We start from the raw sequence: 12,984 nt of genomic DNA on the forward strand, positions 1-12,984 counted from the left end.
GCATACCTGGTTCAATGTAGGCACTAAATTAATTTTTGTTGACTGAGTGATTGAAACATGAGTGTATTAAAATGGGCCACAGAAAATTGCAAAATATAAAACACTGACAAAGTTATGACAAATTTTATTTTATGTAACTAGTGTGCATATCAATTAATTTATTCTGTGAGTCTTTTGAGCCTATGTATGAATTTTATGACTGGGTAACAAATTATCGCAAACATTGGCTTTAAACAACACCCATTTATTGTTGATTTATTTATTTTTAGAGACCTAGAGTCTCCCTCTGTCATCAGGGTGAAGTGCAGTCACATGATCATGGGTTACTGCAACCTCAAACTCCTGGGTTCAAGGGACCCTACTGCCTCAGTCTTCAGAGCATCTAGGACAGCAGGCAAGTGTCGCCATGCCCAGCTAATTAAAAAAAAATGTAGAGACAAGTGTCTCACTACATTATCCTGGCTGGTCTCAAACTGCTGGCTGCAAGTGATCCTCCTGTGTCAGCTTCTCAAATGCTACAATTACAGGCGTGCACTACCACTCCTGGCCCAACAACACCCATTGAGCTGTTTATAGTTCCTTAGTCAGAAGTCTGGGCAAGATGTGGATGAAATCTCTGTTCTGGGCTTTCCAAAGTTGTGTTTTCATTTGGAGTCCTCCTTCAGGCTTATACAGAGGAGGCAGAATGCAGTTTCTGGCAGTCGTAAGACTGAGGTCCCTGTTCCTTGTTGGCTGTCAAGGTAGAAAACAGGGAGGGCTGTGCTCAATTCCTGGTGCCCACCAGCATTCTTGCCTATACAGCCCCTTCATTTTCAAAGCCCACAGTGGAGGAAACCCCTCATGCTGAATCCCTCTCACACTGTGAATCTCTATGCTCAGGAAGAACCCAGTCCTTTCCCAGGCTCACCTGGTTAGGACACTCCAAGCAGAAAAAACCCAGCCTAAAGTCAACTAATTGATGACCTTAATTATATCTGCTGAATCCCTTCACAACAGTGCCTGCATTAGAGTTGGTTGAATAACTGGGGGAAGGTGAATAATCAGGAGGTGGTTGTTGGGGGCCATCATAGAATCAGCCTGACAAGGGGTTGATCTTCCTTTTGTATTTAATTGGGACACAATTGGAAATTGAAGTTCGAGTAGAGCAATCATTGTGAACGGTAGTAAAATACGTCCTCTTCAGCCATGGAAATTCTCCTTACCTTTTACAACTAAGTTACCTGTTTAATATCTTATAGTTAATTTAGGCCTGGTGTGGTGGCTCATGCCTGCAATCCTAGCACTGTGAAAAGCAGAGGAAGACAGATTGGTTGACTCCAGAAGTTTAAGATCAGCCTGGGAAACATGGTCAAACCCCCATCTCTACAAGCAAAAATTAGAAAATTAGCCAGGCATGGTGGTTCATGCCAGTAGTCCCAGCTACTCAGAAGGCTGAGGTCACAGGATCCCTTGAGCCCAGGAGGTCGACACGGCAGTGCATGGTGATCATGCCACTGCACTCCAGCCTGGGTGACAGAGAGTGACCCTGTCTCAAAAATAATAAGGATGATGATAAATTTAGAACAAATGCAAATCAATGTGTAATATTACATACTTTCTTGTCAAAATCAGTTATTTACTATTGCATAACAATATATGTAAAATTTAGCAGCTCAAAACAACAAATATTCATCATCTCCCACAGTTTCCAATGGTAAGGAATCTAGGAGAGGTTTCCCTGAGTGCTTATGGCTCAGATCCTCTCACAAGGCTGTAGTCCAGTTGTCAGTCAAGGGCTGCATCATCTGAGTGTTTCCCTGGGGCTGAGGATTCATATGAAACATGGCTCAGTCACATGGCTGTTGGAAAAGGCCTAGTTTCTTGTTGTCTGGTCCCAGAAGGCCTCAGTTCTTAGCCACATGGACCTTCCTGCAGAGCAGCTTACAGCACAGCAGCTGGCTTTCCCCAGAGCTCATGATCCCAGAGACAGAGAGAGAGAAAGTAGAAGCCGCAGTGAGTTTTGTATTCTACACCCGGAGTCAGAAACTCTTATGTCGTCATTACACTATCTGTTAGAAGTTGTATTAGCTGGTTCTCACAGTGCTGTAAAGAAATAGATCTAAGACTGAGTTGTTTATAAAGGAAAGGGTTTTAATTGACTCACAGTTCTGCATGGCTGAGAAGGTGCCCCAGCAAACTTACAATCATGGCAGAAGTGGAAGCAAACCCATCCTTCACGTGGTGGTAGGAGAGAGAAATGCAGAGTGAAGGGGAAAAAACCCCTTATAAAACCATTGTATCTCATGAGAATCCACTCACTATCATTAGAACAGCATCGGGGCAGAGCGTGGTGGCTCACGCCTATAATCCCAGAACTTTGGATGGCAGAGACAGGCAGATCATGAGGCCAGGAATTCGAGACCTGCCTGACCAAACACAGTGAAACCCTGTCTCTACTAAAAATACAAAGATTAGCCAGGAGTGTAATCCCAGGTACTCAGGAGGCTGAGACAGGAGAATCGCTTGAACCCAGGAGGCAGTAGGTGTGGTGAGCCGAGATCGCGCCATTGCACTCCAGCCTGGGTAACAAGAGCGAAACTCTGTCTCAAATATATATATATATATATATATATATATATATATATATATATATATATATATATATTTGCTGGCTGCATGTATGTCTTCTTTTGAGAAGTGTCTGTTCATATCCTTTGTCCCTTTGTCCACTTTTTGATAAAGTTGGTTTTTTTCTCGTGTAACTTTGCCTAAGTTATTTGTAGATTCCGAATATTAGAATTTTGTCAGATGGCTATGTTGAAAGATATGTTGAAAATGTTTTCTCCCATTCTGTAGAATGTCTGTTCACTCTGATGATAGTTTCTCTTGCTGTGCAGAAGCTCTTTTGTTTTATGAGATCCCATTGTTAATTTTTGCTTATGTAGCAGTTGCTTTTGCAAATTTCATCATAGAATCTTTGCCTATGCCTATGTCCTGAATGGTATTGCCTAGATTTTCTTCCAGGGGTTTTATAGTTTTGAGTTTTACATTTAAGTCTTTAATCCACCTTGAGTTAATTTTTGTGTAAAGTGTAAGAAAGAGGTCCAGTTTCAATTTTCTGCATATGGCTAGCCAGTTCTCTCAGCACTATTTCTTAAATAGCGAATCCTTTCCCCACTGCTTGTTTTTGTCAGGTTTGTTGAAGATCAAATGGTTGTAGATGTGCAGTCTTATTTCTGATTTCTCTATTCTGTTCCATTAGTCTATGTGCATGTTTTTGTAGCATTACCATGCTGTTTTGGTTACTGTAGCTTTGTAGTATAGTTTTAAGTCAGGTAGCCTGATGCCTCCAGTTTTGTTTGTTTGTTTGTTTGTTTAAGATTCTCCTGGCGGGCCGGGCGCGGTGGCTCAAGCCTGTAATCCCAGCACTTTGGGAGGCCGAGGCGGGTGGATCACGAGGTCAAGAGATCGAGACCATCCTGGTCAACATGGTGAAACCCCGTCTCTACTAAAAATACTAAAAATTAGCTGGGCATGGTGGCGTGTGCCTGTAATCCCAGCTACTCAGGAGGCTGACGTAGGAGAATTGCCTGAACCCAGGAGGCGGAGGTTGCGGTGAGCCGAGATCGCGCCATTGCACTCCAGCTTGGGTAACAAGAGCGAAACTCCGTCTCAAAAAAAAAAAAAAAAAAAAAAAAAGATTCTCCTGGCTATACAAGCTCTTTTTTGGATCCATATAAATTTTAAAATATTTTTTTTTCTAATTCTGTGATAAGCTTCTCTTTTTAAATTAATGATTAAAAGTTTAAGACATCACAGAGCCTTGGGTGCTGAGGGAAAAACAGATTGAGGCAGAAAAAGTATATTCAACAGTATTTCGGAGTTTTTCTTGCAAATTGTAAGGTTTGACTATGCCTTGGACTGCATGGTGAACCACATGAACTGCACGTACACCTCTGGCGGACCTTCCAGAATTAGAAAACCTAAGGTAGCTGGAAAAAAGAACAATTAACCCTTGTGATGCCTAACTAACCTGAGACATTCTTCTATTGTTTCTTATTCCTACCTCAATTGACAAGGCCATTGGTCTTTGTAACTAATCTTGTCCCAACCTCCTGACTCCATACCCTACAACCCCCTCCCAGCTTGCAAAAACCACCTTAAAGTAACTTCTGTAACTTTCCACTGCCCACATGAAACCTATAAAACCAACTCCTATCCCACTACCCTTTGCTGATGCCCTTTTCAGCGTCAGCCCACCTGCACCCAGGTGAATAAACAGACACGTTGTTCACACAAAGCCTGTTTGGGGGGTCCCTTCATTCAAAGCATGCGTTTTAACATTTGGTGCTGGAAAACTGGGATGGGGGAACTCCTACGGAAGACCGAACCCCCATCAATGTTCTTGTGCTCCCACCATGAAAAGATCTACCTACCAATCTGGGGTCATCAGACTAGTCCACAGACACACACTACCAGCTATTTTGGTGAGCAGTGTCTCTGCTTTCCTGTCTTTTCCTTTCCACTTCCTCTCACTTCCATTTTCATTCTTTTTCCACTGCAAAGAAAAGGAAAATCAGTTAAATCAGGTTCTTCCATGTAGTTCAGGATTGGAAAAATCCTATGTATGTCACGGATCCAGGGACCCAGTTTTCCCCAGGGTTTTGACTATCACGGAGACGTTCACCCAAGTCACTCACACACCAGGCTCATGGCCAATATTGGAAGCAGGTCAGGCAGGTCAGTGTAGATCAATGCTCAATACTCTCTTTGTAGGTCAATACTCTCTTCGGCCACTCACCAACGAGGAAGTTCAACACAGGCACAACCAGGGACTCCTAATGAGTGGCTGGGTTGCGTGCCCATTTTCCTTGTCTCTGCTGCCTTTCCAGAACCATGGGCAATCGTCCGTCTTCTATCCCTTCCTTTTTTCCATTGGCCTGTGTCCTAAAAATTCTCAAACCTCTCCAACTGTCTCCTGACCTAAAACCCAAACATCTCATCTTGTTCTGTAGGCCAAAAATTGGCACCTTCAACCTTTTTATTTTACAAAATTTAGACAATTTTTGTCACAACATGGGCAAATGGTCTGAAATTCCCTACATCCAGGCATTTTTTTTACACACCTATCCCTCCCTAATTTCTAATCCTTCTTCTTCCCTCTGTCAGCCCCTCCTTCCTCTGCTGGTAACCCAGAATCATCCTTGTCCATCAACCCTTCCAACCTTTCTCCTCCCTGCCTGTCCAAACCAGGTCCTATTCCAGAACCTAACCCCATCCTCGAGAGCCTTCCTTCTCTTCTTCTGTCCACAACCCACCACCTTATGCCCCTCCTGTCACCTCCCCACCTCATAAGTGGCCCAGCTTACTGTTTAGTCCCTCAGCTGCCTCCTCTGCCCCTGCCCAAAATTCCCACTTCAAGAGGTGGCTGGGGCCAAAGGCATAGTTAGGGTGCACATTCCTTTCCCTTTATCCAACCTTTCCCAAATTGGCCACCGGTTAGGCTCCTTTTCATCAAATCCTCCAAAATTTAACCTAGTCCTCTAATCTCACCTGGAGTAACTTAAATGTCATCCTTACTTCTACTCTCACCCCTGAAGAATGCTTAATATGCATTTTATCACACAATCAGCCCCTGACATTACAAAAAGGTACACAAATTAGAATCTGGTAGTCAAACCCCACAACAGGAATTACAAAACCTCACCTTCAAGGTGTTCAATAACAGGAAAAAATCTGCCCTGTGGCAGCTCATCTAAAACTACAGATTCTTGCCTCTACTGCAAGACAAACCCCAGCGACACCACTGGCTCACAAAAACTTCAAAGGGCTCAGACTGCAGCACATCCAGCCACCCCTCCTGGACTTGCTTCAAGCGTTGGAAACCTGGTCACTGGTCCAAGGAATGTCCGCAGCCTGGGATTCCTCCTAAGCCATGTCCCATGTGTGCAGGGCCCCACAGAAAGTCGACTGTCCGACCACTGCTCCCAAAGCTCCTGGAGCTCCAACCTTTGGCTTGGCAGCTGAAGTCTAATAATGCCCGGGCATCTTGGAAGCCCCCTGGACCATCACAGACACTGAACTTTGGGTTACTCTTACTGTGAAGGCTAAGTCCATCCCCTTCTTAACACAGAGGCCACCTACCCCATGCTGCCTTCTTTTCAAGGACCTGTCACCTTGGCCTCCATAACTTTTGTGGGAATTGACAACAAGACCTCCGGCCTCTCAAAACTCCCCAAGTCTGGTGTCAACTAGGCCAGCACTCCTTTCCACACTCTTTCCTAATCATCCCCACTTGTCCAGGTGCCCTGTTAGGTCAAGATATCCTAGCAAAGTTGTCTACCTCCTTAAATGTTCCTGGGCTATAGACACACCTCATTGCCGCCCTCCTCCCTTAACCTGTACCTCCCTCAATAGCTCCCCTTATGTCCCCCTACCTTAACCCGAGGGTGTGGAACATCGCCTTCCCATCTGTTGCTTCAAATCACTCACCCTCTATAAACCTCTTAAAACTTAACTACCCTTGCCCTGCACAGCACCAGGACCAGATCCCAAAACAGGCTTTAAAAGGCATAAAGCCCGTTATTGCCCATCTATTGCAACATGGCCTTTTAATTCACCCTCCTGCTTCTTTAGCATCTATACTCAAGGTGATATAGTGTATCCCCTTCCAAAGCACAAATTTCTTCCCCTATTCTAGCTGTCGAAAAAAACAGACAAATTCTACATCAATCAGATTGTACTTCCCACCCACTTGATAGTACCAAAACCCTATACCCTCCTATCTTTCATATCCCCTTCCATAACTCACTATTCTGTTCTTGACCTCAAAAATGCTTTTTCTAAAGCCCAAATTTCTTCCCCATCTTTTATAATCTTTCACCAGCATACACAAGCTCTCCCTGCCAACCATATCCAGTTAATTTTCCAACCCCCAATCCCCATATACTAAACAACACCTTCTCTCCTTCCTAGGCTTTGTAGGATACTTTCATTTCTGGATACCAGGTTTTTACCCCCATAACCAAACCACTTTATGAACCTATGAAAGGAAACTTAGGTATCCCCATAAACCAAAAATTTTCACCTCATTTTTCCTTTCGGTTGCTCAAGAAGGCCTTAGAGAGAGACCCTACATTAGCCTGCACTAGTGCTCCACAATTCCCCTCAACCTTTCTCTATCTACACAGCAGAAATAAAAGACTGGGCTGTCAGAATTACTACACAGGAGTCAGGCCCACAGTCTGTAGCCCTTTGTTTTTTTTCCATATATATATATATACATATATATATAGTACTTTAGGTTCTGGGGTACATGTGCAGATCATGCAGGATTGTTGCATAGGTACATACATGGCAGTGTGGTTTGTTGCCTCAATACCCCCATCACCTATATCTGGCATTTCTCAATGTTGTCCCTCCCCAATCTCCCCACCCTCCCCACTCTTTCTGCCCCGGCCCCCGCCAATATACCCCAGTGTGTTACGCTCCCCTCCCTGTGTCCATGTGTTCTCATTGTTCAACACCCACCTATGAGTGAGAAAACACAGTGTTTGATTTTCTGTTCTTGTGTCAGTTTGCTGAGAATGATGGTTTCCAGATTCACCCATGTCCCTACAAAGAACACTAACTCATCATTCTTTATAATTGCATAGTATTCCATGGTGTATACGTTCCACATTTTCCTTGTCCAGTCTATCATTGATGGACATTTGGATTGGTTCCAGGTCTTTGCTATTATAAATAGTGCTGCAATGAACATATGTGTGCATGTGTCTTTATAATAAAATGATTTATAATCCTTTAGACATATACCCAGTAATGGGATTGCTGGGTCAAATGGAATTTCTATTTCTAGGTCCTCTAGGAATTGCCACACTGTCTTCCACAATGTTGAACTAATTTACACTCCCACAGCAGTGTAAAAGTGTTCCTATTTCTCCACATCCTCTCCAGCATCTGTTGTCTCCAGATTTTTTAATGATCGCCATTCTAACTCATGTGAGATAATATGTCAATGTGGTTTTGATTTGCATTTCTGTAATAACCAGTGATGATAAGCATTTTTTCATGTTTGTTGGCCTCATATATGTCTTCTTTTGAAAAGTGTCTGTTAATATCCTTCACCCACTTTTGGATGGGTTACGTTTTTTTGTTTGTTTTTTGTTTTTTGTTTTTTCTTGTAAATCTGTTTTAGTCCTTTGTAGATTCTGGGGCTGAGGAATAGATTTCAAAGTCTTTTGTATGGTAAACTCCTGAGTTTGCTTGAGCATCTGCCCATCTGTCGTTTCCCCTCAGGACATCATATCCTACTCAGAGTTCACCCTTGCTTTTCTGCAAGTAGAAAGTCTTTCTTCACAACAATCCCAGATTTGCCAGACCCAACCTCGAAAATGACTTTCTGTTTGGATCCAAATGCTCAGGTGTAACTCTGGGGCTATTTCAGTGAGAGTGAAGAGATTATTCAACTGGGATAATTCATTTGGCGGGAAATGTTTGGCTTTATATTAGGAGAGTTATTTGCTTTTTAAAAAGGATCCTGCTCATCAGTGAGTATAGAGATTTTGTATGCATGCAGGGAGTTTACAGCAGAGGAACTAACAATGGCTCTAGGAACACCATATACCTCATGTGTAGCTGACTGACTCACCCATCTGCCTCCCCTAGCTGAAGAAAGAATTAAAGAAAGCTGGATTATTAGCCATCCTTCAGCTGCATTCCACTGGATGTGCACCCTCTACAAGTGTAAACCCTCCAGGGTTCTCAGTTGCTCTTCCTGCTGTTGTGCAGCCTCCACTGGTGTGGCTCATGCCCAGGTGGCCTGCAGGAGGATAAGTGTCTCCTAATTCTCAAAGCCAGCATTTTCACTGAGCCCAGACTGAGTTTTATATACTCAGGGACTCATATTTTCATCTGTGGAAGGGAAAAATCCATCTCACTGTCTTAAGTGTGATAATTTTACACAAATACATATAATTATTATTTTAAGCCTATAAATGAGACAATCAGTATTGTATAAATTAATGGTATTCTTAGCATTGATTTCATTTCTCAGCTAAACACTGTAACTAAAGGATGAGTCATGGAGTGGAGGAAGAATATTTTTCTACTCTCTGGAGGTGCCATGATAGGCATTTCTGCCCTATGGACTTCAAATGAGAAGTTTGCTTTGGGCTGAAGTTGGGAGGAGCTCTGAACTTCTTTGTGTTATTATTTTAGATGGGGTCTCACTATAATGTCCAAGCTGGAGAGAAGTGACTCTTCACCGGTGTGATAATAGCTCACTACAGTCTCAAACTCCTGGTCTCAAGCTATACTCCAACCTCAGCCTCCTGAGTAGCTGGGACTACAGCTGTGCACTCAGCCACTTTTCATTGTTATTTTACTTCAAATGCTTTATTTTGAATATTAGAAATGTGAAAATTTATTTGAGCACAGAAGACTTTAAAATGCACAAATCAATGCCTGCTTGAATTTAAAAAAAAAAACCAGAATGCACAGAAGAAAGAAATATCACCTAGGTCTTCCCAGAAAAATACTCGCTGCTATTCTATTGTTGAACTTTTCTGTACTCAGTGTGAATGTAGGTCCCTGGAGCTGTCCTTTGCTGTGGTGCTGATTTCCGTTTTGTTACTGTTGGTTGGTTTTCATTTTTGGTTTTGAGACACAGTTTCACTCTGTCGCACAGGCTGGAGTGCAGTGATGTCACCCTGGCTCATTGAAACCTCTGCCTCTCGGGTTCAAGCGATTTCCATGCCTCAGCCTCCCAAGTAGCTGAGACTACAAACACGCGCCACCAGGCCTAGCAATTTTTTTGTTTTTTTAGTAGAGACAAAGTTTTCCCATGTTGGTCAATCTGGTCTCGAACTCCTGACCTCAAGTCATCCACCAGCGTTGGCATCCCAAAGTCTTGGAATTACAAGAATGAGCCAGGGCACCTAGCCCATTTTGTTGTTTTCTATGTACAGCTAGTGTTTGACTTACGACCATGATTGGTTCTGACCGGTCGTAACACGATTTGGTCATAAGTTGAGTAAGCTATATGTGCAGTACTGTGAAATGATGTTATAAAAATCTTTGTCATATTTTATCATAATTTTCTTTCATTATTGTTATATATTATAATTTTCTTTGTTCATTTTATGTCATTTGTATCATCTCTACACCATTTTGTTTCTCATTTTTACATTCGTGAGGTTTAAGTAAAACTCTGCATTACCAGTACAACTGGTTTAATACTTGCAAAACATACAAAATTACAAAATACCTGTACAGATGCATGCAAAAATACAAAATGCAGGTGTAAAATAATACCATAGGAAACATTTTCCCAATTGCAAAACATATCAAAATATATAAACGTGTATGAAATATTTTATTAACCACTGGTGCTTCACTGCAGATCGTTGATGTCATCATCTGAGGCAGCAGTTGGGGTTACCGGAGTTGGTTTTTTCATAAACATGGTGAGCTTTGTCTGAATTGTATGTTTCTTTTTTTCTTCATAAATTTCATGATACGGACGAAACAGTCGAGTATGATAACTTTGTATCACATGCAATCACATTCACTTTCTTTCCTCCTTCATACTGCTTAATTACCTTCATTTTCGTGTTGAGATCGATGGCCTTTCTTGGCAGGCTGAGGCATAGACAAAGACAATTTCCTCTTCGTAGACATCTTGGGAGGGGTTTGATGAAAAATATCCAAGACACAAAATGCAAATTGCTGTACCGAGTCTGGGATAACAGTTGAAATGGTGCATATGGAGATGGTAATGCTGCCAGAAGCTGGTCTGCACTGTTGTGTGCCCAGCTGGGCAACGTTTGCACTGCCAGACGTGGAGCAGTCGTGGCTAGCAATTGTGGTCGTAAAGTCGAATGGTCGTAAGTTGCATAGGTCATTAGCCGATAAATACTTGTATACAGTTTTATAGTTACTTTTATTGCACAAGTTGCATTTATATGTTATGGGTTATTTTGAATGTTGCTTTTTGAATGTATTATTATACAAGTAGTTTTCCATGTCGTAAACTCCATATAAAGCTTACACCTTTTTATGGCCAGGCACAGTGGCTCACATCTGTAATCCCAGCACTATGAGAGGCCGAGGTGGATGGATCCCTGAGGTCAGGAATTCGAGACCACTCTGGCCAATATGGTGAAACCCCATCTCTACTAAAAATACAAAAAACTAACCAGGAGTCATGGCATATGCTGTAGTCCCAGCTACTCAAAAGGCTTAGCCAAAAGAATTACTTGAACCCAGTAGGTAGAGGTTGCAGTGAGCCAAGATCACTACCATTGTACTCCAGCCTGGATGACAGAGTTAGACTCCATCTAAAAAAAAAAATTTAATTTAAAAAGTTAAAAGACTTTTATGAGCTGCACTCCATCTCAAATAAGGAGATGATGTAAGCAGAGTTCTTTTAGATCCATCTGCTTTCATCTTGTCTTTTTGTAGGTAATATTTTCACAAGCATGCTTGTACATAAAGATTTTCCTATGGTTGGGATTTTTTAAATTCGTAGATTGCTCAGGCCAGGAGCAGTGCCTCAAGCCTGGAATCTCAAGAATGGGAGGCCAAAGAGAGTGGATTGCCTGAGCTCAGAAGTTTAAGACCAGCCTTGGCAACATGGCAAAGCCTTGTATCTACAAAAAATACCAAAAAATATAGCTGGGCATGGTGGCATGAGCCTGTAATCTTAGGTACCCAGGTGGTTGAGGTGGGAAGATTGCTTCAACCTGGGAGGCTAAGACTGAAGTGAGCTGTGATTATGTCACTGCCCTCCAGACCAGGCTACAGAGCAAGACCTTGTCTCCAAAAATAAATAAATAAATAAATAAATAAATAAATAAATAAATAAATAAATAAATAAATTCATAGACTACTCAAATGATAAATATTAAATCAGAGACTGCTTTAAATATTTTAAAGCCTTACTATTCTGTCATACTGTGATTGTACTGACATATTTATTTAACAAATACTTACCGAGCTCTAACTATTTGCTGTTTATGACGGTGGGAAACAGTGGTAAGGAAACAGACCAGATTCCTTTCTCAAAGAACATATATTTCAGTGATACCGACTGTAATGATTAACTTCAGGTATCAAATTGACTGGATTAAGAGATGCCTAGATAGCTGGTACAGCATTGTTTCCGGTGTGCCTGTGAGGTGTTTCTGGAAGGGATTGGTATGTGAGTGGGTGGACTCAGTGGGGAAGATCCTCCCTCACTGTGGGCAGCCACAATCCAATCACCTAGAGGCCCAGATAGAACAAAAAGGCAGACAGGAATTAAATTTTCACTCTCTCTCTCCTTCAAATTGGGACATCTTTCTTTTCTTGCCCTTGGACATCAGAACTCCAGGTTGTATGGTCTTCGGACTCTGAGTCTTGCACCAGTCAACACTTTACCCTCCCACACCTCCTCTGGCCCCTCAGGCCTTTGGCCTTGGCCTGAGTCACACTACTTGTTTTCTTGATTCTCCAGATTGCAGGTAGCCTCTCATGGAATGAACATAATTGACTGTGATTCTTAAAGCCTGGTCCCCTGAGCTGCCTTCAGAGAGTCTAGGAGGGAAACCTGTTTTCACAATAATACAGAGATGCCATCTTCCTGTTTCATTATGTTGATTTTTTCATTAATACTGAAAATGGCAAAATAGGTAACATACCCACCACCTTAGGAGAATCAAGACAGAGGCACCGGACTGCATTCTCACTTAAGTTTTACTTTCACTAAATTTTGATCCTTGAGTACATATTACTTCATGATAAAATGGAAAGTACGGAAAGTACGTGTAAAATACTTATTGCACTCATTACACAATGGCAATCTTGAGGAAGACACTTGTGTGACTGCGTTAGCAGTTGGACCAGCATATCTTCTCATTCATGCACTGAAGGACATTTGCATAATTTCCAGTTTGAAACTATAATGAATAAAGCTGCTATGAATATTTGTGTACAGGTTTTACTGTGAACATAAAGTTTTCCCTC

The sequence above is a fragment of the Saimiri boliviensis genome, chromosome 4 (assembly GCF_048565385.1).
Source record: "Saimiri boliviensis isolate mSaiBol1 chromosome 4, mSaiBol1.pri, whole genome shotgun sequence".
Classification (NCBI taxonomy): Eukaryota; Metazoa; Chordata; class Mammalia; order Primates; family Cebidae; genus Saimiri; species Saimiri boliviensis.